The following is a 26,272-nucleotide window of genomic DNA, read 5'->3' as shown; positions in this document are numbered from 1 at the left end:
CAGTCACGCTGTGCCTGGACTTCTGACCTACAGAACTCTGAGCTAGTCAAATAGGTATTGTTTTCAGTCAGTAAGAGTGTAGTAAAAGAATTAATATTCTACTCAACCTCCAGGTTCGTGAACAAAATAAATGATTGTCATTGTTTTAGGCCACTGTTTTGGGGTGGTTTCTTACGCAGTGATAAACAATCATAATACCTATACTTATGAAAACAGTAAGGTATATTTATACATGTTAACTGCTTTGAACAATCACTTAAAGAATGAGGAACTCTATTACCTGCCATCATTGGGAGAGGAGCTGGTATCACTTTCTGGAGAGTAGCTTTTGGTACCTAACAACAATCCTACATCAGGAGTTTACCCTAAGGAAATCAAAGATGTGGGCAAAGATTTATCTACCAACATGATGTCATAAGATTGTTGATATCCAAACCCTAGAAGAAAGCTAAGAGCCTCCGAATTGGGACTGGTTTAAATAAAAAGAGCTCATCGTCTGAAGGAATGCTCTATGAAGCCACTAAGAATGACAAGAGGTCTCAACCAGAGTTCATGAATGGGCTTCAGGAGTGCTACATTCAAAATATATCTGTGCGTTTTTCCTGGGAGATGATGCATAAGCTTAATCAAATTCTCTGATGTAGAAGAGTAGTTAGTGACATGGCAAAATATTTCTGATACTTTTTTAAGACAAAAGAACAGATTAGGTGTGTGTACATGCAGAGGTGGCTTTTATTTCCTTCAAGAAGTTATTCATTGTTTTCAAACATTTGCTCAATGAACATATATTTTTATATTCAGAACATGTTTAAAAAATTGACAGTCTAAGAACTTCAAATTCTTTAATGTTTCATTACTAAAGCCAGTCAAGTTTTCAATGGGGAAAAAGGGGAAAAAATTGCAAAATTCCTCTACTTTTAATATAATGGTTTAGTCAATCTTCTAAAACTGATTTCAAAGAAATTCTAAACAAATAAACAAAAAAACAAAAAACCCTCAGCACGGTCAGAGGAAAGTAGACTAAAATTCCTGACTGGTTCTAAATAGCACATCAAAGTGCAATTACATGCAACAGTTTCTCCCTCTAATGGAGGGAATTAGAACACAGTGTTCAATTTTTGTGAAAAAGTGTACCCTCCTCCTACAAAATATTCAGAATTCATGTCCCTTACATGGAAATATGGAACCAAAAAAGTTAGAAAGTAAAATTGCTTGATATTCTATTACTTAAGTAAGACTAATGATAAGGCTTTGGAATAATTTTCCTTCCTTCCATCTGCTCTCCATTCCACCCTTCTGTACACCAGCTAGGGTGATTTTTCTGGGGCAAAGCTCCCATCATATTGGATATCAAATTTTATGTTCAACTTTTCTCCATTTAACATTGTAATCAATCATTTCTCATATAATCAGGGGATTCATAACCTTGATTTTTTTGTGTGGGCTACAAAATATTCCACTGAGTGGGTTTACTGCTTAACCATTTTACAGATTTAAATTCTTTCCAACTTTTCAGTATTATCAGACAAAATAACCGTTTTTATGCATGAAGGCTTTTTTCCATATTGAGAATAACATTCTTACAATAAATCCATAAAAATGAGTTTGAGATCAAAGCAAATGAACATTTTTAAGGCTCTGAGGTACCTATCTCCAGACTTCTTTCCAAAAGATTTCTGAGATTTTACACTGCCATCAGCGATGTATCACTTGGTATATAACCTCTACTGTAACTGTTGGCTTACTTCCTCACTTAGAGTGCAAGTTATTTGAAGATAGGGGGTGTATTTTATTAAGTGTTTATCCCCAGCACCTGTGCCTAGCACAACGTAGACGGTCAATAAATAATTGCTTAATAAGGAAAATCCCTGCCACACACGTACATATAAGATGTACGTGTGTGAAAGACAGACTGTGTGTTTTTCTCTAACTGGATAGATGAAAACTTGTCATCTTCTTTAATGTGCAATTTTTTTGCTTATAATTAGTCATTAAATTTCTCTTTTAGATTATATTGTAAATATTCAGATTCTCTGAGGCAAATGGGCCTGGCACTACCCATTAGCTACATAACCTTGGACAAGTTGTATAACTCTAGGCCTCAACTTCCTCATCTATAAAATGGACATAAGCTCCCATATTACAGAGCTCTTGTGAGAATTACATGAGTTAAAACACATATAAAATTAGAAGAGTGCTTGGTACATAGAATATGTGCAATTAATGCTGAATGAATGAACATGCGAATGCAAACAGTAGTGAAGGGCTTAAAATGAAACGGTCTCATCCCACTCCCACATCCAGCACTCAAGAAGCGACCGATTCTTTACGCAGTTTTTAATTGTAAAATACGATATGGGTACTGAGAAGTGCACAGAACAAAACTGTCAATGTGACAAATAAAAAGAGAATACTTACATAAGCACTACTCGAATCTGTCAGCATCGCAAAAACCCCCCATATCCTTTTCTCATCACAAGCTCCTTCCCTCTTCCCGGTTAAACACCAACCTCATTTCTTGACAGTCATTTCCTTTAACCTGCATGCATCCCTAACAAAAGAGTTTAGTTGTGTCAACATCTAACTTTATGTACAGGATCATAGTATATGAAGTCTTTTCTATCTTATTTCTTTCTCTCAACATTGGTTTAAAAAATTCATCCACATTGCTGCCTGTAGCTCTAGTTCATTCAATTTTATTGCTGGATAGTTTTCCCACTGTACAAATACACATCATTTATTTAATTTTTGACTCTTAATGGACATTTGGTTTGTTTTCAGTTTGTGCTAATGCAAATCATGGACAGGAATCCTGCTGTACCCGTTATTCTGGTGCATTTACACAGGGCGGGGGTGAGGGCTGCTGGCTCACAGGCTATTTATATACCTTCAGTTGATGGAGAGTGCTAAATGCTTTCCAAAGTAGTTGTGTCGATTTATACTCCAGTATAAACAGGGTAGAAGATTCCCATAGTACTTCAGGTCTACAATACCTGATACTACCAGACTTTTTATTTATGTATTTGTCAATCTGATTGACATGTAGTTTCCTTGGTTTTGACTCACTTTTCACTTATTACTTCATGAAGTCGTACACTTTTCTGTGTTTACTGGCTGTATGGATTTCCTTTTTTATGAGGTTTACATCAAATATTGTTATTTTTTATTATTTTATTATTATTATTTACTTTTGGCTGTATTGGGTCTTCGTTGCTGCGTGCAGGTTTTCTCTAGTTGCGGCGAGCGGGGGCTACTCTTCATTGCGGTGGCTTCTCTTGTTATAAAGCACAGGATCTAGGCGCGCAGGCTTCAGTAGTTGTGGCACGTGGGCTCAGTAGTTGTGGCTCACGGGCTCTAGAGCACAGGCTCCGTAGTTCTGGTGCACGGGCTTCGCTGCTCCGTGGCATGTGGGATCTTCCCGGACCAGGGCTCGAACCCGTGTCCCCTGCCTTGGCAGGCAGTTTCTTAACCACTGCGCCATCAGGGAGGTCCAACTATTGTTATTTTGAATTCTTCTCCATGTCCAAGTAATACTCTTACATGACTATTTTCTCACTAAATTGGAGGCGTTATCAGTTCACTTTCTAACTTACTAATAAGTAAGGGTTTAGTTCCTCTACACTCTTTCCTATGTCCACACTGCTCAGTAAAGTTATGTCATCATGAGTTATTCCACTGCTCATGATCTCTTTGACTTGTAGTCATATACTTAAAAACCTACATTGTTGATCAACTAGAAGCTCTCTCAACGTCACGCTTTGTAAAATGAGGACATTCTTACCATCTTCCCTTTTTTCTACCTCCTGTCTACCTTCCAAACCCAGCTGTTACGTTGTCAAAGTTGAAATTTATATTCTGTTCTATGTGCAGTTAAGTCTTCTGTTACTTGAGAGTCAGTACGGAGTAAGGTTTAAGAGAACAGGCAGAGAGCCTAAACTCAAAGCCTCGATCCAACCTTAAATTAGGTACAGCCTGGGCAAGTTCCTTCCCTGACTTAGCTTCCTGCTCTCAAAAGTGGGAATGATATTAGCACCAACCTCATAAGGCTATTCAGAGGATTAAATGAGTTAATATATGCAAAAACACTTAGAGCCTAATATATGCTAAGTACATACTAGTACACAATACATTTCAGTACATACCAAGTTAATACTAATACATACTAAGTATAGTTTACTTTAGTTATTTGTGATTACATGCAAGTTGGCAATAAAAGCTGCAAACCAAGACAGTATTGCCATTATTACAATGAAATTAATATTGCCCACTGCAGATGTACTGTGTCTCTGTGTATAGACTATACCTCGTTCCATACTGTGCCAGTGTCACTGCCCTTGTGCAGGGTGACCACATACCCCAAGCCGCCTTGGGCTGTTCCAGTTTATACCTGTTGTCCTGATGTTACAGCATTAGAATGCCTCCTTACACTATTGAAGTGTAAGGAGTTTGGACAAGTTCCGGTTTGGACAACAAATTATATAGGTGGTCATTACCCCTGTGTGTCACTGAAAAGGGGGACATCTATAGTGTCAAGTTGAAGTGGATTCTTCCCTTCCTCACCAATAGTAGGTTAAAAATCAACCATAGTTCAGTGTGCTTCAGCTTTATGTCCGTATAGCCTTTTCTCCTCTGGAGTTCAAGTTCCTTCTCCTCTTCCTCTCCATCCTCCCTTCCAACAGTGCCTAACACCTAGTAAGTACGATATGCCTCAAGGTGTTTCTAAGCTCTCAATCACACAATCAATAGAAGCCTCTCCACTATAGACTAGCTGCAATCTGCACTGAATCCCCTATTACCTTCCTTCTTGGTTTATTGCCTCATTTTGCTGTATTATGTCTATAAATAGCTTAAGGTGTAGCACAGGAGGTCAATTTTTCAAATTTCTTTGGGTACAAAATATCTTCTTCAGCCCCCACGTATGACTGATAGTTTGGCTGGATACAAACCCCTAGGGTGAAAATTATGTGCCTGAAAAACTTTGGAGGTATCTTTCTAATGCCTTCCAGGATCCATGGTGCTCATGACAAGTATGATAAAGTCAGATTGTAACCTTTTTTTTTAGGTGACCAGTATTTTTCTCTCTGGAATGGATGTATCCTCTCAGTATTTTATTCTATTTTAATTTATTTTTTCAGTATTTGAAAGTTTCACAATGAAGGGTGCCTAGGTATGAGTCTATTCTTACTCATCTTGCATAACTATTTTCAATCTGAGGCCTGATGTCTACTTTCAGCTGTGGGGAATTTTGTTGCCCTTTGACAGCTTCCCTCCATTTTTTTTCTGGGTCTGGACTTTCTAATAGTAACATGTGGGATCTCCCAGATGCAGCCTCTCTAACATATTTCTATCACATTTTCCATTGTGTCTTTCTTTTTTATATACTGAGAAATTTTTTAAATTCCTACTGAATTTATTTCAGCAACCATATTTTCATTTCCAGGAGACCTCTCTTGCTTTCTGACCATTCTCCTTTTCATTAATACCCTAGTCTTATTTTATAGTTGCTAGCTCTTTTTAAACCTCTCTCAGGATGCTAATTAGGGTTTTTTCTTAAATTATTCTGTGCCCTAAATTGTCCCTGGTCCTACTAGGATATGTTTGCACTCTTTCCCCCTCTCTCATGTTGTAAGCTTTACTCAACTAACAGGCAAATGACAGTTATTTTCTATTTAAGAATGAGCACAGAAAGCTCCCTGAAGTCAACGATTGATTGGCTTCTTATGCAGGAAGAAGCGGGGAGTAACTGTAACAGGATCTCCCCCAAAAACAGTTTTCTAGGGTGTAAAAACTCACAGTAGCTGCCCCAGTTCTCGCCAGTTTCACTGTCTTCAAAATGAAATCATCTCATTTCAGGAGGGTTAGGGCGGGGCAGGGAGTCCACTCCTCCAAACACATCCCTTCAATGAGCTCCCCTATTGGTCACACTTTTAACTAACTCCACCCTCTCTCCTACATGCGCACCTGAGCATGGGGCTACTTTTTCAGGTGGGGTCAGAATCCTCCTCAGTTGCACGTGGTCCCTGTGCATATTCTAGGTGATGCTTTTCCTCTGTTCTACTGCTTCAGTTTCACACTCTTCCACCTGTCTTCTTTCAAAACTATGTTGAAATCTCTTGATAGTTGTGTGCATATATACTTAAACACTTTGATACCATCATTGTAGTGTCTTGTCAAAACAGAGAAGAGCTAAAAGGGTTCTCAGTGCATTCTGAATCTGCTATTCTGTGGTCCCAGTGTTTAAACTTCTTGGACTTCCCCACTGTCTATTACTGCTTTTACAAATACAATCTCATGGTCTATTCGTGAAGGAAATGAATACACCACATCTAAAATAACAAGGAATGCGGGTTAGATGCTCTAGGGTCTAGTCATACTCTGCCATTTACTAATAAACCACTTACGTTCTACAAATTGTAGGTGCGCATTTATAAAACGAAAGGGAGTAACTCTACATGAACTATAGATTTCTCCTACTCTAACATTTCATAATTTTCTAAGTTATTTTCTTAAAATTTCTCTATATTATCATTAATTTTAATTAAAAAATAAAAATCTAACTTTCTCTTTTGAAAATCAAAGAGTAGTTCCCGTAGTCCTACAATAATGGGATAATTAGTTCTGAAACCTGTCAAGTGTCATGTTTCATACGAAGAGAAAATCATATTAAATAATTTTAAAAAATTAAACATGGACTTTGTAGCACAAAGACAAGGTCCCCCCCAAATGGTGTTCCTTTATTTACTAGAAATGTTCAGCTCTGCATTAAAGTTGAAATAAAATAAATATATTAATTTTGAGGTGCAAAAATTTCTTATAAAAATCAATTTTTCTTTTCTGTCCATACAAACAAAAGTATGGAATGACATTAGAGGTCAGGTTTATTTGGCAATAGAATGTAGCTTCTTGATATTTTTGATTTTAGGAAAGGAGAATATCAACATCAAAACTTTTTTCAACTTTACTTTTATTTAAAATGAGGCCATATTTTCCTCTTATAAAAGAGTTCAACTAGAACTGTCTATTTTCTCATCTGTAAAACAAGAGCACTGAATCAGCTGACTGTATTCATTCAGAACTCAATTTCCTTATCTTATGATCACTAAGCTTCTCCCTAAATCTAAAATACTAAGCTTCTAAGCAAAGAAAAATATATTACTAACGACATGTTTTGATTTTAGTTTCTTAGAGTTCAAATGTCCACCATTCACCTTGGTCTAAGCTTAAGGAACCATTCAAGGGGATACAACGCAGATGGGAGGAGAAAACAGAACCCTCACACAAGCTGTGCTGTGTTGCAATCAGCCTTCCGTTTGAAAAATAATCTTCTCTAGAGCTTTAAAGTGATAACTTTGTACCTGCAATGCTTCTTGTTTCAAACGGATTTTCTCTGGCTCCTCCTGAACACGTTCTGAGGAATCATCGACCTCTTCGATTTCTGAGGAGGAAGGACTCCCTACTGTCACAGTCACAGGAAATTCTGATGGACCTGAGTGTCACAAGAAGAAGATAGGAAACCACAGAGTTGTTAAACTAAAGTGCAAAGAAAGAAGACAAGATTGTATAAAAGACAACACAAGCCAGATACCAAATATCCAAATATTAGAGGACATTTAACAAAAGTGATCTGAGGTATCATTCTTTATAAATGTCTCTCACTGCTCTTTAGTGTAAAACAGGCAATGACTAAGTAAAAGTACAGGAACTTATTTTTGCTATGTTACTGTACAGACCTCTGTTGTACGTGGTTAGGATTAGTAATGGGAATTGCCCATATTATTTTATTAAGTTTCTTTCACAGAAGCCAAGTGAAGATCCAAGGTAAACATTTTTTCTCAGATCAACTTTATACTGCAAATGAAAAATTTATTCTTCACCATCAGACAAAAACAGTCTGGAAGAAAATGTAGTTTTTCAGAGGAAAATACATCAGTAAAGGGACTGATGAATAATCAGGAAGTCAACATATCTAAGCTGTGAATAATAGACATTAGAATTTAAAAAAATAAATCACATACACATACACAACTAAAACTGACCCATCAAAAATTTCATCTTCTCACCACCCTTAAGCCAAAACTAGGGCAACAATTCTCCCAGCAAGCTTCACTGCCACTGCAATGTTGTTCAATAGGACATTTCCAAACATTTAAAAACTGACCTGGCCACAACCCCATAAAAGTCTACAGATCATAAAGAACTGTGCTGGGATTATAAACCACGCAGAAGACAAGTCACTAGGACATCATTTTGACAACAAGCAGCAAACCCTGCAGCATAGGAAAACCCTAACAGGAGAACGAGGTGCACACCCCTCTCTCTGGGAATGCAAGGCCAGGACTGACACCCAAGATGCTCTTCTCTCAACCTCAGCAGTGGTGCCTTTCACAGAGCAACTATGCAGTCTCCCAAGACCACTGGGAAGGAGAGTCTGATACTGACAGTATTAGCTTGCCACGAGGCCATAAGCGAGGGAATGTGTGTGGTCTTGGTGAGAGAGCAGAGGTTTGGGAGATGTTGCTTTATATTGGCTTTCAGATCAGGAATTTGTACATATAGCCCGCAAACAACGTTTCTTGAAAACGTGAACATTCTTGAGTATGACAGCTCCATGTGAGGGGTCAGAAATGGCAGTCAAGTTCGTTTCACTGGGTAACAGCTGATTTGCGGACTGGAAAACAGGCTTCCTTGTTTACAGACATAACCACAAGGCTGCCAGGTGTGCACTAAATCCACACAAATACACAGTTGCATTGGGAGAGCGACCAAACATGTTTTACATGGATTTATTTCAGAGAGGGAAATGCTTCATGTAAGGCTCTGTCAGTTTAAAAAGCAAGAAGAATGACCATCCACCTTTCCCAATTCAAGCCCTATATATCATAAATATGATAGCTACACACCACCAACTGATTACATACATCACGAGCTTTGATGAATAGAAAGCCCCTAAAAAGATAGCAACAAAACGAAGTTAGATCTTCATGTAAATACATCACCAGTTAAACCCAGTTAATACAACTATTTAGTAGTATGAACAGTATCCATACAGAATTGTGTATAAAAATAAATAAGCTCAAAACAAGGACCTGGAGGGCTCTGCTACGGAGAAAACAGAACAGAATTCAGCCTACTGGCTTGGTAATCACTCTCTGAACTGCTGAGAGGCCCCTTCAGCTCCTATGTTCAGGATGGTTGAGATTTCAGTCTCTCTTCTTTAAATGGTGATATTAATCGTTCTCTAATTTACCCCCCTGTGTGAGGAGGATGGACCTGCGATTAAGTGTCTCAGGAAGAAGACAGGAAACCACAGAGCTGTGAAACTCAAGTGCAAACACTGGGGATTCAACACTATAGTTTATGCAACAGCAATTCACATTACCATTTGCAAAAAAGTAGTCGGTTGTCCAGTGGGGATTAGAAACATCCATTTAACATGAGCAACTGAACAGATATTTTACACAGTAACTACTTCAAGTACTATTTAAAATCAATTCTCTTTGTTTTCTTAAGCAATTGTTAATCCCCAATTTCCTGATTACTACCAAGTAAGTCACCTGAAGATCATCTAGAGCCATCTATTTCACTTAGCAAGCCTAAAGCTATAATTCAACCATTTTATTTACTGTTCTGTGACAAAAATTACTATGAACAGCTATCCCCTGGATAAGAAATCAGCTAATGCTAGTTTGACTCACTAAATCTGATTTACTGAGTTAATAAGCCAGTTGATTTAGAATAGGTCTAATGCACATTTTTCATCCATTCTGCATTAAACTATTTCCCATGCCTAAAATGTCTTTTTTCCCATTCATACGTATCCAAATTCCTACTTCTGTGCTGTAGGGCTTCGCTCAACTACACCTGCCTTTAATCAAACTTCTCTCACATGCACAATTGGTGATCATTTTAGTCTCCTCAAGACTCCCACGGAGTTACCTCTGTTGTGACACCTGAGAAACAACTTGAAACTCCCAATTACTTTTAATTTTTCTTCCTTAGAGGGCTCATTAGGCAGAAGCCATGTGTGAGTTACCTTTTTTCCTCTACACAAAATACCAGAGACCACCCACATAATACAAGTTCCAAAATAAAGAACTCTAAATGACTGAAAAAGACAGGGAATGCAAACAGGTTACCTGTTGCTTTTTGCACTTTCTGCAGGACACAATGGCCGGAAACCAGACACTCCAGGTGGTAGCGCTTCAGGAGGGTAACATTCTTTACCAGCAGAGTATTTCCTTCCATTACTTACAGGCTTCTTTGCGGCCAAGACTACGTTTGACAAAGCATGAAAAGAAGGAATCAAGATGCACCAAAGGTCTACAGAGCAAATGTCACACGTGCACACGTCGAAAGGAATCAAAAAGGCACTTGACAACGATGCCAAGCCCATTAAAAAGAGGATCGGTTTTGTACAAAGGTTTTCCATAAGCCAGCATTTTTAAAAAACATAAGTTCTCTACAGTAACAAGTTATTTTAACTAAAACAAAAGTATTGAGATGTGCAGAAATGCAAAAATAAAAGTTTAAAAAAAATCCCAAAGTATGATACATTTTATGTATCATGCAGAAACACTCAAGTTTCCTGAATCTTAGGACACCTTTGGCATTTCTGAATCTCAAGGACACAGAAACACAGATACACCCATGACTTCTGCCAAACAGAATCTTCAGAAGTAGACCAAAAGTTAAATTTAAGATGAATTTTTCTATGTAAAAACAATACAAGTTATAAGGCTGCAAGTTGCTGGGGGGTAGGTGAGTCAATTTTACCCTCCTATAAGCCTGTCAACCTTCACTGCTCCTTTGATTTCATATAGAAAACGCACAAAAAAACAAATGAAACCCACTGGATGAAAGAGTGAAATGTGGAGACTTACCCTATATTTCAGTAGTAAAGAGGCAAGTATCTTTATAGGAAACATTTGGTTGCAAAAACTAGACCTACGTGTTAATATTTTACTTAGAACAAGCCATATATTAAAATTCACATTTAAATATTTAATTTGAATTTACTGAAAACAAACATCATAGGTTAAAATGGTTATATTTATCCTTCAAAGCTACTATATTTTATGTTATTTTATTTATTTATTTTAATAGATCTTGATTGGAGTATAATTGCTTCACAATTCTGTGTTAGTTTCTGTTACACAACAAAGCGAATCAGCCATATGCATACACATGTCCCCATATCCCACCCTCTTGAGCCTCCCGCCCACCCTCCCTATCCCACCCCTCTAGGTCATCGCAAAGCACCAAGCTGATCTCCCTGTGCTATGCTGCTGCTTTCTACTATATTTTAGCAGCATTAGGATGCAGGGTAAAATGGAGTGTATTCGGTAATATAGGACAAATATTTCATAGAGTGTAGCTTATTGATAATCACCACACGATCCTCTGTGATTTACATGCCTCTTAAAAATATATAGGAGGGCTTCCCTGGTGGCGCAGTGGTTGAGAGTCCACCTGCCGATGCAGGGGACACGGGTTCGTGCCCCGGTCCGGGAAGATCCCACATGCTGCGGAGCGACTGGGCCCGTGAGCCATGGCCGCTGAGCCTGTGCTCCGCAACGGGAGAGGCCACAAAAGTGAGAGGCCCGCGTACCACACACGCACACACACACACAAATATATATATATATATATATGTATTAAAATTTTTTAAAATTACACTTTTCTTGTTAGGAGATTAAAAAATTTCTAATAAAAGTTCCCATCTTTTATTAGGCATACATAAGTACAATATAAATGGGACACAATTCACACCATTATTTCACCCCTATACTCCCCTGGATCTAGGTATATACCCAGATACTGATTTGGCTTACCTCTATGTCTCCAAATAACTGAGGCAAATACAAAAAAAAAAGCCCAAGAAATAAAATTACTCTTAAAAGAGCTCAATGAGCTTGTATACTGCAGTTACATTTCCACTTTGTTTAATCATGCTAACTAAAAAAAAATGTTTAACTGTTCTCATTCCATGATGCCCTATTATTCTGTACTAATTCTACAGAATTCCAAATATGTTGTACATATACATGTTTTATTTATATATCCTTCCATTTCTAATATCATAGCAAAAGTCAATGTAGCTATTTTAAGAATGCTTTACATAGGATATAAATTTTTAATAATAATATCTAATTAGTGTGATATCACAAATCTTAACTTCTTTGAATGTACTATTTGATTATTAAAATATCACTCTCTTTAGCGGAGGGGGTAGCGGAGGCGCGCGGGAGAATCCATGTCCTTCTTAGAACCGTTCCCTCTAAATACTTTTAAACCAACAGCTCTTGGCGAAAGTCTTCATCCCTTTAAGGCTAAGTTCTCGCGAGACAACAAGACGCCGGATAGCTTAATCGCACGTTGTGCCTGCGCGCGCTGGGGCAGCTCGCACTTCCGCCCGAGGCGTGTTGCGACTCACAGCAGCTGCCGGTCTCGCGTGGTGACGCAGCTGTTTTTTCTCGGCTAGGTCTGCTGTAACGGACGGAGGCCGCCTGAGCTGCGGAGTTGCAGAATCTGGCGTTCGGAGCTGCGGTTCTTGGCGAGATTTCGCGTTGCCCGTCCTCAGCCGTTTCACCGATAATCAGCGGATCGCTTTGCCAAGTGCCGGGAAGAACAAAGGAATTCGGAAGGAGACTCTCGGCTCCCGGCCGCCTTTCTCTGAGTGGCTTCGTTTCCCGCTCGCGCCTGTCCGGAGAAACTGGACTTATAACCGTCACTGGATTGTAAGTACCCGAGGCGAAGAGAGCTCACTACGCCCCGCTTTTTGCGTATCTTTGTTCCGGGAGAGTTTGTGGATTGGGAGTATCTGCTGAGCCTTACTTTCTGTGCCGAAAATCATTCCGTAGGAGCCGCCATTTGCTTTCCCTGCGTTGTCCTGCAGCGGCAGGACAACCTCTATCTAGAGGTTGGAACTTGGCATTGCAGCTAACAGATTTAAATGGACCTGAGTAAGGCAATGCGTCATTAACGACTGGTATTGTCACAGCATATTTAGAAAGACTTGGAACTTAATTCCGAATAGACGCTTAGTTGCTCTTCTACCTAGAACTCTTTGTAATTAAAGACGTCAATTTATAAAGAACTGGTCTTTCTGTTGAAATAGCTGAAATTTTTTAGTGCAACAAGTGGTTATTAGAGAAAAACTGAGTCACAAAGAAGTAAAGATGAGTAAGAGCAAAGATGATGCTCCTCACGAAGTAGAGAGCCAGTTTATCTTACGCCTACCTCCGGAGTATGCCTCTACTGTGAGGCGGGCGATACAGTCTGGTCATGTCAACCTGAAGGACAGACTGACAATTGAGTTACACCCTGATGGGCGTCATGGAATTGTCAGAGTGGACCAGGTCCCATTGGCGTCAAAATTGGTAGATCTGCCATGTGTTATGGAAAGTTTGAAAACCATTGATAAAAAAACCTTTTACAAGACAGCTGATATCTCTCAGATGCTTGTCTGTACAGCTGATGGTGATCTCTATCCTCCTGTTGAGGAACCAGTTGCCACTGCTGATCCCAAAGCAAGCAAGAAAAAGGATAAGGACAAAGAGAAAAAGTTTATATGGAACCATGGAATTACTCTGCCTCTAAAAACTGTCAGAAAGAGAAGGTTCCGTAAGACAGCAAAGAAGAAATATATTGAGTCTCCAGATGTGGAAAAAGAAGTAAAGCGGTTGCTGAGCACAGATGCTGAAGCTGTCAGTACCCGTTGGGAAATAATTGCTGAAGATGAAACAAAAGAAGCAGAAAGTCAAGGCCTTGATATCTCTTCCCCAGGAATGTCTGGCCACAGGCAGGGCCATGACTCATTAGAACATGATGAGCTTCGGGAGATATTCAATGACCTCAGCAGCAGCAGTGAAGATGAAGATGAGACACAGCATCAAGATGAAGAAGATATAAACATCATTGACACTGAGGAAGATCTGGAAAGGCAGCTACAGCACAAGCTAAATGAGTCAGATGAACACCACCAAGAAAACGAGGGAACTAATCAGCTGGTTATGGGAATTCAGAAACAGATTGATAACATGAAAGGCAAGCTCCAAGAGACCCAGGACAGGGCAAAGCGACAGGAGGATCTCATCATGAAAGTGGAGAACCTGGCTCTCAAGAACAGATTTCAGGCTGTGCTGGATGAACTGAAACAAAAGGAAGACCGAGAAAAGGAGCAGCTCAGCTCTTTGCAAGAAGAGCTAGAATCACTCCTAGAGAAGTGAGGAGAGTTTTGATACTTAATTTCATTCCTGACAGTGGTCAGCCTTGAAAGAAAAACTTTGTTTTCATCACCTGGACTAGACAGTAAAACTTTGCAGTAGTTCCCAGTTTCCTCCACTGCCTTCTATTGGATTTGTTTTATAATTGTGAATTTCTATCTCATTTGTTTTTTGGAACCACTTCGGTGGGTGTTTGTCCTGTAGTAAGTAGGAATGTATAGACAGATAAATGTAGGGAAGTTGTAGGATTAGTGGAGTGAACAGTTCAGTTTGGTAATTAATCACAGCTTCACTGCAGGACTTTGCTGCTGTTTCTCCGTTTACCAGAAGCTGCCATTGCTACTCTGTAATGCCATCTGAGATAAATTAGTAGATTCTAGTTTGGTGGCAGTGAAGTTTGTTTACATACGTTTTCCCATGCTGTAGCTATTTTCCCAGTTATTCAAAGCAGTTTTCCACATTTTGCATTGCAAATCATTTCATAAAGTTGTTTTAACAATAAATAAAAGCAAGTAATTTTCACCTTAAAAAAAATAAAATATCACTCTTGAAATAACAATTGGCAGACGATCATAAGCTTTTTTTTGACTTCATAAACACTCTTAACAACTTATTTAATACACTATTGTCCAAGCAAGTTGATTAATAGAGAATCAAAAACATACAACTTGAAGTAGAAAAAAAAAAAAGCTGTATTTATGAAGATGTTTACAATAGTTTATTTGAGGTTATTTCCAATTTTTCACCAATTTAAAAAATTGACCTACTCAGTGAAACCATGTGAATGCAATGTTAAAAAGTATAACTATGAATCACAGAATTTAAATTTAGTATGAAAAGATAAGAATGGCAAATTATATTGAAGCTATGTGGAATTATGTTTATAGACAGCAGGAAGAGAAAATTAAAATGTAAATATTGCTTGATAGGATAATGGGATTAGAGGTGGTCTTTTAAATTTTTCATTTTTATGCTAATACCTTTATAAAACCCAAAAATCTTCAAACAACACATTTTTTAAAAATTGTGGTAAACGACACAAAACAGAAAATTTATAATTTTAACCATTTTAAAGTGGACCGTTCATTGATATGAAGTCAACAAATTTTTAAAACTTTCAGAGGGCACCTGAATAAAAGATGTGTTGTCCACTGGTGATTTTAATGTATCTGGTATATAACTAAAGTCACCACAAAACCCTTTCTGGGAAATTGGCAGATCATAAACATAAAAAATTTATTTTGCTTTTTATTAAACCTTATTGTTTTGCTGTTTCAATATTCAAATTTACTCACAAGAAAGAGTCAGTTTCATATTAGATTTGGTTTCACAAATGCTGCTCCTGCTATTCATTCTTATCACCAAAAAAAAAAAAGACTATTTGTGACTAACGATAATATGTTACAGAAAATAAAAAGTTAAAAGGTTTTCAATCTGCATATCTGGGAACCTAAATTAAAGCATCACACAACATTTTCAAAAACAGAAAAGCCATTTGATTTGACTCAAATCTTAGTTTTAAGATGGCAGAAAGTACCTTGATAATTTTCTTTTAAGAAAGAAAGAAAACCAAGCCATTAAAGAGAAATTCTTCCAAGAGAACTGAAACATGCTATATACCTCTGACTTGGCACTCCTTCTATCTGGAGAACTTGTTTGGTAACTGTTTTCATCACAGAATGATCTAAAGTAAAATGAATTGAAATTAGACTAATTATTTTCCAATGAGTGGCTATTTCCATTTAAAACCAAAAGCCAACTAATTATTGCTTTTCCCAGACATTTAAATATGAAATCTACATTATATAATTATACACTTATTTCCCCCTTTGTGTATTCTAATTTCTTCCTCAGAAACCTAAGATGCCATCTTGCAGACTGCCCACAGTGGCTACTATTTTGGCAGCAGCAAAGGTCAACTTGAAACATTTTGCATCTGAAGTGGCTTTGGATACCTTTGGATACAAAGTACAGTCTGAGCACCGTCCAGACGCTTAGATACCTAAAGAGCATCTAAGATATCAAACCAGGGCATCCAAGATAACAAACCAAGTCCTGATATTCCCTCAAAAGCTGCTCCTCCCATCAGCTCCCTTCTTCTAAGTGATACTACCCAGTTGCACACATAATCATCAACGACTTGTCTCCTTGTTACTATTTCCTTCATACCTCACATCTATCTGCAGGTCTTGAGAGCTACACCCTCAAAACACAACCTGAATTCAACCATTCAACCACTTTTCATTTGCTGCAAACTTCCAACCTAACCTAGGCCATAAACATCTCTTATTTGGAGCACTGTGATAGTCTCCTAACTGGTCTCCCTGTTCCTCTTTTTTTTTTTTTTTTTTTTTTTTTTTTTTTTTTTGCTGTACACGGGCCTCTCACTGTTGTGGCCTCTCTCGTTGCGGAGCACAGTCTCCGGACGCGCAGGCTCAGCGGCCATGGCTCATGGGCCCAGTCGCTCCGCGGCATGTGGGATCTTCCTGGACCGGGGCACGAACCCGCGTCCCCTGCATCGGCAGGTGGATTCTCAACCACTGCGGCACCAGGGAAGCCCCCTGTTCCTCTTCTTTATCCTCCCAAGTCCCTTCTCTATACCAGGTCACCTTATTCAGATACGATTTGGATCATGCCTTTTTCCAGTTCAAACCCCTCTACTCATTTAGAATAATCCACATCTTTACTCTGGCCTTCAAGACTTTACAAGAGCAGACCCCTGGCTAGCTCCTTGACCTCATGTCATACCACACTCTTCTTCACTCAGTACTCTGCCCAGATTGGCCTCCTTGCTTTTCCTTAAATACTCCACCCACCTACATGCCTACATACTCATTGCCTCCTTGTCCTGGAATGTGCTTACTCCACATCTTCCATGGCTTGCTCCTCTCTTCATTCAGGTCTCCGTTCAAATGCCACTTCTCCAGTGAAGCTGTCCCCTAACAAACCTATCCAATGGAGTCCTACCTGCTCTCCCTCACTCTCCTTACATTAAGATAGTTTTGCACTTCCTACTCTCTAAAATTATATGACTTATCTGTTTACTCATTTCTATCTGATGTCCTTCACTAGAATGTAAGTTCCATGAGGGCAAGACTTTTGTCTGTCTGGTTCACTGCTTTATCCCTAGTCCCTAAACCCGTATCTGGCACACAGAAGATGATTACAAAATTACTTGTGAATCTGACAAATGAATAAAGTACTCCTGGCAAGAATTCAGAGGCTGCACAGGAAAGAAAGAATGCTCTTGGTGGAAGCAGGCTTAGTATCTAGGTTCACCTCTATTCAGAGTAGAGATAAGAAAACTTGACAAGTATAATTCACTTTAGTTAGTACAGTAGCTGCTAAAAACATAAGGGAAGTGCAACACTAGAAAAGTACAGTTGAAGCTTGAACAACATGGGTTTGAACCTCGCGGGTCCACTGACACACGCATAGTTTTCAATACATATGTACTATCGTCCTACATGATCCAAGGTTGGTTGAATCCACAGATGTGGAACCACTGACTATAAACTTATACCCAGATCTTGAACTGTGTAGGGGTCGACACCCCTAACCCCACGTTGTTCACGGGCCAACTGTATATGATGAGGAAAGTTAAACACATTAAGTTTTAAAAAACTGTCAATACCTGAACAAATTGTTTTTGTTTTGCTATGTGTTCATCAATTTAAAAAAAGTGACCACATACCAACAAGCAGATTTTTTCTTATATCCAGAACGAGCAGAGTTCTGTTGGTTTCAGGGGCCTTTAGTAAAGCCTTTGCTCCTTCACTGGTGAGGCCGCACTGCTGCAGGTCAAGTGCTTTCGATGAAAGACAAACGTCACTTGCTAACTCTACAGATTTAACATATAGACAACTCTCATTTTCTCACGTGTGGAAGAGTCCTGCACAAGACAAGTCATGGCAGGTTTGTAATTTTGGGTATGGAAAAAAACAGAAACATATATGCACACACATAATGCATAATCCAATTTAAAAACCTCTTCTTGGATGTGCAGTGATAACCCTGGCTTTAGTACCAATAAATCATACAACGTATTTTACAATTACAGAACTGAAGAATAACTGTATATAACCTATGAGCAAAAAGCATCACAAAATGAATCTCAGTTCATAATTAGCAAGGGCGGCAGGGGCATGTAAACCTCACAAGCAAAACCTGGTGGAGCTCAGAAATGCACTGCATTCTTTTGATCATGATCTTCAGCTCCAAATCACACTTGAAACTAGTTCAAAGGGGAAAACAAAATAGAAGAAATGTAATAACTGTTAGTTTTACAGGAAAAAAAGACAAGTCTAAGAGGATACAAATAATAAAAACTTTCAACAATGTGTGAATAGAGAATACATACTAAAAACCTATCATGAAAGTAGGATGGTCAAGAACCCTCGCAGTAAAAGGTCAGACAAAAACCAGAAAAACTGATCATGAATTCTAGTAGTTCTGGGGCTGAACAACCTACTCATTTAAACCAAAGGGATCATCACTAAAGCACAGGTATTAAAAAATATTACATGAAAGGAAACTATCATGAGTCTTTTGTTTAAGTGTTGTGTGGACCATCACATTAAAATAACTGGAGTCTTTCAACACCCCCATGACACATAGAAATAGCAAGTCAGACATACGGATCTGACAGGATATGATACAACCCTTACAAACTCTCACTACAGAAGAATGGACACAGGGTATAATTAACCAAATAGCCAAATTAATACAAACAGCCAGTAAACCTCACCAGTCAATCAAATGAATACAAAATAAAACAAAATGTGGTTATTGTCCTATCAGATGAAGCCAAGATTCTGTAAGAAAAGCCTTTAAATAATGTCTATACCCTTTGGATCCAACAACTCTCTTTCTAAGAATTTAACCAAAAGAAATAGTCAGAGATATAGGTAAGGATATATATCAGAGTACTATTTGTAACTGAAAAACTGGACAAAGCTTATATACAAGAATGGATAAGCTATGTGCACTGTGGCATATTCGTATAATGGAATACTGAACAATCACAAAAAATGATGTAGGAGATGCAAATTTACTGACTTGCTAAAATGCTCATACTAAATTAATTGAAAAAAGTTATAAAATTTGGAGTAATCCCACTTGCATAGAAAATGGAGAGGTACTCATTTTTGTAGTTTCACATTTTTTTACAAGTGCTACAGGCCAGTGTTTGTGAGAGGCAGGCTTCCCATCTACTGTTGGGGTGGACTACAAATTGGCATAGCCTTTCTGGGTGGTAATTTGGCCATGTGTATCAAATGTCTTAAAAATAGGTCACACTTAGTCATTCCACTTGTAGTACCTTATTCTACAGAAGTAATCCCGATGGACACAGAGATGTATATACAACGTATTCACATTGTTTCTGACAGGGAAAAGCAAACTGTCTAAATAGAATTGAAAAGAATTGATTAAACTATGGGACATCAATACGACGCAATACTACATGATACATCTTTAAGTGAAAAAAGCAGGAATGTGAAATAGCAAGTATACTACAATTCTATTTTTGTAATCCCTAAGTGTACATATATATTTGTAGAAGAAAAAAAGACTGAAAGTATATACGCCAAAATGAACAGTGATTATATCTGGGTATTAAAATTATAGGTTCTCTTGTAACTCTGTATTTTCTGTAAAGGATATATGCAACTCTTAGAGAAAGTTGAAAAGCAAAATAAAAGCTATCAGTAAAATGAGGCTTTAAAACATCCTATCACAATAGTATCATGCCAAAAGCTAAGCATATTAAAAATTCAATATTTTCAATTTTAGAATTTCCCTCTAAGCCATAAATCCTCACTAAGAGATTCTGCCAAAGCACTTGCACCCAGGTCACCAATGAGCGTGTTGCAGTTCAGAGTGATGCGCCTCAAACCAGCCATGCAGTCAAGATCACGTCTCCTGGAATGAAGACTCTCAGCCCAGGTTTCTTCATGCCTTCTGGTAGTCTGATACTTCAAAGATTTAATGGGATGAAATTAAGATGCTTGAATAAGGAAACAGGGTGTGCCTGAGTATGGCTTCTTATGTCAGAGATTTACACACACACACAGATCAAGCATATATGCCAGGAGCATCAACCTGAGAACTTCAACAGTCACTTCTGGTTTACGAGTCCAGTGAGTGACCCAGATTCTGCTCGGTCAGTGATTAGATTCTAGCCACTGCATTTCCTGTTTCTGAACACTTATGTAAAGTTGGACAACTCAATTACAGTCTATGAATTATTTTCCTTATCTTCTAAGTCAGGGAATTGGTTCTAAATTCTATCTTTGCTGAGGCCCTATATTTCATCATCCTGTCCTCCAATGGCCTCCAAACACCTGACTGGGCAAATCATAAGAAAACTTTTTAATATGCATCTTATTTATTAACAAATTATATACACAAAGTTCCATACATATAATTTATGTACATGATAAACTACACAGATTTTTAAAAATAATACAAAGGTAAAAATGTTCTAATATTTTCTTTTCCTAACTCCTAAGGCATTATTTTATTTTACTTATTTTTTTATAAAGATTTATTTATTTATTTGCTTGTTTGTTTGTTTGGCTGTGCCGGGTCTTTAGTTGCAGCATGCCGGATCTTTTAGTTGTGGCATGTGGGCTCTTAGTTATGGCAGGCACGTGGGATCTAGTTCCTTGAGCAGGGATCGAACCCAAGCCCCCTACATTGGGAGCACATAGTGTTAACTGCTGGACCGCCAGGGAAGTCTCAAGCATTATTTAAAAAACTATATTTACAAAATGTATCTCACATGCTACCTAGGGTGTGCACACAAGCTTTAGAGGCCTGGACTATGCAGAGCCAGTTTGATGTGCCTTGGGAAAATAATGGTTTGACATTTAAGCAAAAGTACTGTCTTGAAGACATTCAATTCTTTATATTCATAAAGTAAATTTTGGTAACAGGGAACACTGACTGTCAATGAAAAAAGTCTTATTACATTCCTGAAAATGTAAAAGACTCAAAGTGCCTTTGTTACTCTATAAGGAAAATCATTAGTGTCATTTTTCTATTAACAATAACTTATTAAAGCTCCAAGCAGAAACAACAGCAATCACTTACACAGAGCTTAGTATGTGCCAGGCACTATTTATACAAATAAGTGCATTTAAACCTCATAATGAGGCATAGAGGTTAAGTGATTTGCCCATGGTCACTAGCTATGAAATGGGAGAAAGGGAATTTGAACCTAGGCCATTTGGCTTCCGCACCCAAGTTCCTGTTTTCTACCTCAGGGGTCAATGGACTTGCCCTGTATAGGCTCAAAGAAGTTTTCAATTTTTAAAATCTAAATTTAAACATTTCCAGATTTGTGGGCTATACAGTTTCTGTTGCAACTACTCGGCCCCACTGGTGTAGGGTGAAAGGAGCCATAACTACCACGTAAACAATGGGTGCGACTATGTTCCAGAAAAACTTCCTTTACAAAGCCAGGCGACGGGCTGGATCTGGCCCACCAGCCAGAGTTTACCTATCCCTGATCTGCACCATCAAACTATTAAAAAGCCTTCATGTCAAATTATTAACTAACTTTAGGCCTAAATACAGTCATTATAACCACTGTAAAGTTGTTAAGGCATTATTTCAAAAACTGTATTTACAAATTGCTGATGTACTGACTTTTATTAGTTTAAAAACTACAACAGCTAATAAACACTTGATTCATTTAAGTCTTGAAGACTAGAATGGCATAGTTTCTTCACAGTATTACAATAAATGTTTTCAGTAAAAAAATACATAAAAGTATTATTAGGTATTATATATTAAATCTCTTATTTCTAAAATTAACTGGACTATCTTTCCTAAATGGTAGAATCCCAAACTGAAAACTGGTCATATTCTTTCAGCAAAATGAAAGCTGCGCTCACATGTATCAAAAGGCAAAAATTAGGGCTTCCCTGGTGGCGCAGTGGTTGAGAGTCCGCCTGCCAATGCAGGGGACATGGGTTCGTGCCCCGGTCCGGGAAGATCCCACATGCCACGGAGCGGCTAGGTCCGTGAGCTATGGCCGCTGAGCCTGCGCGTCCAGAGCCTGTGCTCCGCAACGGGAGAGGCCACAACAGTAATACACACACACAAAAAAAAAGACAAAAATTAACTGCCCTCTGTATCAATATATTAATGTGTTTCAATCACATATGTTTTCATGAAAGTTTAAACATAAAATCACCTTTAAGATCTAGGCCATGTGATCTGCTCCATGCCATGTCAGAATACACCCCGTGACGTTTACTTAACTTGTCTTAAGTGTGATAGAATTCTTTATACCTTGACAAATAACTAAAAGGAAAAAAAAAAACCCACACACACAAAAGATGAAGAGCCTATACATTTGTCAATCTTGACTTATTTGCTTTTCTTGAGTCAGTTGGAGGTTTATAGCCACATTCTCAAAATCATTAACTACAATCTTCCCAAACAGGTAATTGACGAACAGATGCATTCTAAAACTTGTCAGTAACAAAGTGCTATTCCACTTTACAGCAACAGTTTAATTCTATTTAGATACTAAAACTGAATACACTGAATACTGCAAACTTTATTCCCAACCACTCAGCAAAGTACTACATACCTTTTCAGATATAGGAAAAAAAAGAAAAAAAAAAAAAGCATACGATTCTTCCTATTTTCATTTCCAAAGATACATCCCAATCTTAATGATCAATCAGCGATTTAAACGTCAACTGTAAACCCAGTATACTGCTGCTATGCAGTGTACTAGAGCAATAGAAGAGAGAGGACCACAAACCCTCTGTTCCCTCAAATTCAAAGGCAGGCTTCCTGACCCCTCCAGACCACTACTGGACACAGGGAAGGCACACTAATGTTTCAGGACCCCAACCAACAGTCACCTGCTTTGTGATTACTTCCATGACACACCCTCACCAACACCAGAGTTTGCTGCTCCTACGGGACGTTACATGTATTTACTATTTTAACACATACCACAGTGCATCATAATTATGATTGCAGATAGATGTTCTAACAATTGAAAGAGAATGATGACTTTTTTGCTCTTTACATCTTGCTATTTCCCTTCCCATAATATTTCTTGAAGCGAAACCATAAAATATAGACAAACACAAAAAACAGAAAATATACAAAACGTGTGCTTTGCACCTTAACACAAACTTAAGTAAAATTAGTTCTGACAGTATCCGGCATGACAAACTTCCATGGTACAAATGAGAATGGACCAAGGTTTGAGCAGGTACAGGAGATAATCCAGGCATGAACAACACCAAGGAAAGGTAGACAGGAAGTAACATGGTGTGTAGGAAATCACGACACCAGTCTGATGGGAAGAGACTTAAACAAGACTGAAACTCACTTCCTAAACCTCCATCTCCAACTGGACAATTCGCAGGACACAGGTGCACCAAAGTGGCCAATTTATTCAATCCCTTTAATATGGAGGAAGAGTTTAAAATTTTACTGGTTTAATTTGCCCCCAAAGCAACTCTCAACAGTTATGGCCTCTGTCGTCGGAGCTTTGTATGAAATTAAGTCAAAGTGTGGAGCTCCTTTGCCTTTTTTTTTTTCTCCTTAAAAAAGAAAAGAAACAATTGTTCCGAGTAAAAACAAACATATTCCGAAGCATGTGTACATTGAAAAGTAAAGAAACTTTATTAACAACTTCATAAAAACTGACTTAAAATTTTAAAAAGAAAGAAACATGTTTCAAAGTCCTTCCGACTGGAGTCGTGTCTCATCGTGTCCTTTCTTTACAGAAATAGTCGTATTAGGACACATATGCACAAGGATTAACACCATGACACACTGTACACGGCGGGCCCCGGCGAGCTCACCAGGCGTCGTCTGAGTCCAGGTCTCTGGGGAGGATCCACTCCACGGATGAGCCCAGCAGAGTCTGAAGCTCGTTCGTGAACTCCACCACATCTAAGAGCTCCTTACTTTCCGGATTAAAGGACTCCAGGTCTTTGGGGCAAGAGAATAAGAGACTTGCTGACACTTGCCGGTAGAACTCGGCCTCCGCGATGGTGACAATTTCCACATTTGGAAAATTGCAGCGGAATATGCAGGAGGACATTTGCAGTTTCTTGAGCAGGTCTGAGAGCAACAGCCAGTTACGAGGCCTACACCAGAGAAAGGACAGTGGTTTGAGTTTCCGGCAAAATTAGAGGCGCTCCCAACTATAAACTACCCGTCTCCTGGCGGTGAAAGGGCCTGCTACTTCCACTTTGATTACCCCACCCCCACCCCACTTCTCACTGTCCTTAGAAGATCTACTACTTTTTTTTTTTTTTAATTTAATTTATTTATTTATTTTTGGCTGCATTGGGCCTGTTGCTGTGCACGGGCTTTCTCTAGTTGTGGCTCGCGGGCTCTAGAGTGCAGGCTCATTAGCTGTGGCGCACGGGCTTAGTTGCTCCGTGGCATGTGGGATCTTCCCGGACCAGGGCTCGAACCTGTGTCCCCTGAAATGGCAGGCGGATTCTTAACCACTGTGCCACCAGGGAAGCCCGGAAGATCTACTTCTAGCGGGGGAACTCTGGACTCATGTGCATGTGTTAAGAGACCACCTAGGGCAGATCAGCCAACTTAGACAAAAGCAGGAGCAGCGCCCCTGAACCAGCCTCGTTGCAGGCCACCCCAGTGCTGCCTTGGCTCTGGCCACAACTCAGGTCACCCCTCTCCAAGTAAGTGCACCCCGTTCTAGTCACTGGGGAAAACCAGTCTGTATGCCAACCCAAGGGAGATGGCAAACACCTCTTTGACCTCTCCTCTCCTCCGGCCCTCACGGAGAGAGCATGAGAAACACTCGAGGTCACCTGGCTTTCCTTGCCTTTCCCACACCTCCAACCCGCCCCTCAATGCTGCCGGGAGTGAGGCTTTTTCGAGAAGGGAGGTGGTACAATCCTTCCTGATACCCTGCCACGCTTTATCATCTCTATCCCGAATACAATGTCACCACAAAGGCAGACACGGTCCCAGCCTCAGAGTCCAAGGAGGATGCTACTCCTTAAGCACCGGGGTCAACACACAGCAGAGCAAGGTTTCCTGATGTGTTCACTCCGAAGGGTTGGTCATGGGGCACAGTGGCCCGACTGTGGGGACAAGACTCGATCTAAGCAAATCTGAAGACACATAAGATCCCAGGTGCCACATACGGCTTTCTCTAATCTTATACGAGAAGAGGGTACACATCAGTATTGTCCCGTGGACCTCACACGCCTTGGAAGGCCCCTATGGTAGCCGTTTGGGGAGGATCCCTTCCCCAAGAGTTTAGTGACTGAAACTGTGCAATTGCAGTCGCTGACTCCCGTGTCCTTTGGGCTCTAGGGGTGTGTTCCAATGAGGGCAGTTGGCTGGGGAGCCCTCCCATCCCCCAAACTTTTCTGGAAAAGTTCCACTGCATTATGTGAGGTCGGTGGACACTTGGTGAGGAATTCACTCACCCCCCAACCCATCCACCCTCATCTGCTGAAGGGGATTTCTAACTCCTGCCACCCCACAGAGCAGCTGGGCTGGCTCTCGACCACACGCTGGCCACGCTCACCCCTGAGCGACGGACACCTGGACGTTATAACACGGCAAAACGGGGTCTTCGGAAAATTCAGATTCCAATAGGTCACCATAGGCCTCGTTGCTGTCATCCTGGTCCTCCGGTCCTGGGGGATTTGCTAAAACATCGTAACCACTTTCATCATCTGGTTCTAACCGGGGGGGCAAACAAGAGAGAGGTCAGTAAGCTGGAGCAAGATTCCAGCTGTTCTCCAAAAAGGACCCTGGAAAAATTCTTTCCCAAGCAAGCCCTGCTCACAGCACCACCCCCACCCCCACCCCCACCCCCACAAGCCCAACTGAAACGAACAAGGCTGCTCACCACACACACAGCTGCCAGAGAACTCCGAAGAGCAACCGGGGTTACCGTCGTCAGGAGCCTGCAGGTTATTTCAACAGTGTGGAGAGAGAGGGGGAGAGAGAGAGAGAGAGAGAGAAACAAGATAACGCCTGCTGGTAAGAGGCAAATGCTGCTGGAGTTCGGGAAC

The 26,272-nt window shown here is 39.6% G+C and overlaps 1 long non-coding RNA gene and 1 pseudogene across 2 annotated transcripts in view; one reads left to right on the top strand and one right to left on the bottom strand.

The window, feature by feature from the left end:
* The window catches only part of LOC308611089 (centrosomal protein of 78 kDa-like), a 727,725-nt pseudogene that overhangs the window by 604,411 nt on the left and 97,042 nt on the right, over positions 1 to 26,272 (top strand). The gene's annotated exons all lie outside the window — the stretch shown is intronic.
* On the bottom strand, positions 25,070 to 26,257 carry LOC308611080. The gene is made up of 3 exons (XR_014014769.1): positions 26,107 to 26,257; positions 25,780 to 25,936; positions 25,070 to 25,327 (listed from the first exon to the last, which is right to left on the bottom strand). It is a non-coding gene; the product is annotated as an uncharacterized lncRNA (long non-coding RNA).

The sequence above is a fragment of the Mesoplodon bidens genome (genome assembly GCF_964165515.1).
Source record: "Mesoplodon bidens genome assembly, contig: HAP1_SCAFFOLD_157, whole genome shotgun sequence".
NCBI classification, from domain to species: Eukaryota; Metazoa; Chordata; class Mammalia; order Artiodactyla; family Ziphiidae; genus Mesoplodon; species Mesoplodon bidens.
The sequence above is the reverse complement of the archived record's forward strand: the minus strand, read 5'-3'. Positions and strand labels throughout refer to the sequence as shown.